General features: G+C 49.7%; 1 non-coding gene across 1 annotated transcript in view; it reads left to right on the top strand.

Moving 5' to 3' along the window:
• The first annotated feature begins 551 nt into the window (after nucleotides 1–551).
• The window catches only part of LOC143243508 (small subunit ribosomal RNA), a 1,803-nt gene continuing 775 nt past the window's right edge, over nucleotides 552–1,579 (top strand). Inside the window, exon 1 of the ribosomal RNA XR_013024632.1 lies at nucleotides 552–1,579. This exon is cut by the window's right edge and continues 775 nt beyond it. This is a non-coding gene — a ribosomal RNA (small subunit ribosomal RNA).

Here is a 1,579-nt window from a genome sequence, read left to right as displayed (position 1 = left end):
GTCAGAGACACAAGGGATGCTGGACCCGCAGCGTGCTCTGCACGAGCCGTTGAATTTCAGCTTGTCAAACCAAGGGTCCGAGCGCCCCTTCCCTTTCACGGGGCACGTCAATAACGGTGACTGTTTCCCTTTCCCTCTCGGTCCGAGCGGGGATAAAAGCAGTACGTGCGTTCGACCGCACGCGTACGAGTTAATCCGAGCGATTAACGATTGTCTTTGTTACGAAAGACGTTCTGTTCCCACTGCTGATGCGACGAGTTTCGGGTAACCATGCCGAGACATCGGAATATGCATCATTTTCGATATAGCTTAGTGTGGGTTGAGCTGTCCTCCGAAGGTCGGTTCTTCCTGATACGCCCTAGTTTGTTTCGTTTTATCGGAACTGTTGTTTTGGAGAACTCGTACTCTAGAGTGTGTAAGAGGTCTGTCTCGTGATTGGTGACACGAAGTAGACAGAGAACGGCAGGCGTGTATCTAGCCACGCGTCTGCCGATGAGAGTGGTGTTTCTACTCGCCGTTGGAGCGGGTGGCTTGCACCGAACGAGAAAAGATACCTGGTTGATCCTGCCAGTAGTCATATGCTTGTCTCAAAGATTAAGCCATGCATGTCTAAGTACATGCCGAAATAAGGTGAAACCGCGAATGGCTCATTATCCAGCCGTTGTTCCTTAGATCGTACTTTCCTACTTGGATAACTGTGGTAATTCTAGAGCTAATACATGCAACAAAGCTCCGACCTCACGGGACGAGCGCATTTATTAGACCAAGACCAATCGGACCTCGGTCCGCAAATGATGGTGACTCTGGATAACTTTTGGCTGATCGCACGGTCTAGCACCGGCGACGCATCTTTCAAGTGTCTGCCTTATCAACTGTCGATGGTAGGTTATGCGCCTACCATGGTCGTAACGGGTAACGGGGAATCAGGGTTCGATTCCGGAGAGGGAGCCTGAGAAACGGCTACCACATCCAAGGAAGGCAGCAGGCGCGAATTACCCACTCCCAGAACGGGGAGGTAGTGACGAAAATAACGATACGGGACTCTATCGAGGCCCCGTAATTGGAATGAGTACACTCTAAATCCTTTAACGAGGATCTATTGGAGGGCAAGTCTGGTGCCAGCAGCCGCGGTAATTCCAGCTCCAATAGCGTATATTAAAGTTGTTGCGGTTAAAAAGCTCGTAGTTGGATCTCAGTTCTAGACAGGGGGTCCGCTTTGGCGGTTACTTCCTGGCCTAAACATCCTGCCGGTTTTCCCTCGGTGCCCTTGATTGAGTGTCTTGGGTGGCCGGCAAGTTTACTTTGAAAAATTAGAGTGCTCAAAGCAGGCGAAACGCCTGAATAATGGTGCATGGAATAATGGAATAGGACCTCGGTTCTATTTTGTTGGTTTTCGGAACACGAGGTAATGATTAAGAGGGACAGACGGGGCATTCGTATTGCGACGCTAGAGGTGAAATTCTTGGACCGTCGCAAGACGAACTACTGCGAAAGCATTTGCCAAGAATGTTTTCATTAATCAAGAACGAAAGTTAGAGGTTCGAAGGCGATCAGATACCGCCCTAGTTCTAACCATAAA

This window comes from Tachypleus tridentatus, unplaced genomic scaffold (genome assembly GCF_004210375.1).
Source record: "Tachypleus tridentatus isolate NWPU-2018 unplaced genomic scaffold, ASM421037v1 Hic_cluster_2, whole genome shotgun sequence".
Lineage (NCBI taxonomy): Eukaryota > Metazoa > Arthropoda > Merostomata > Xiphosura > Limulidae > Tachypleus > Tachypleus tridentatus.
The sequence above is the reverse complement of the archived record's forward strand: the minus strand, read 5'-3'. Positions and strand labels throughout refer to the sequence as shown.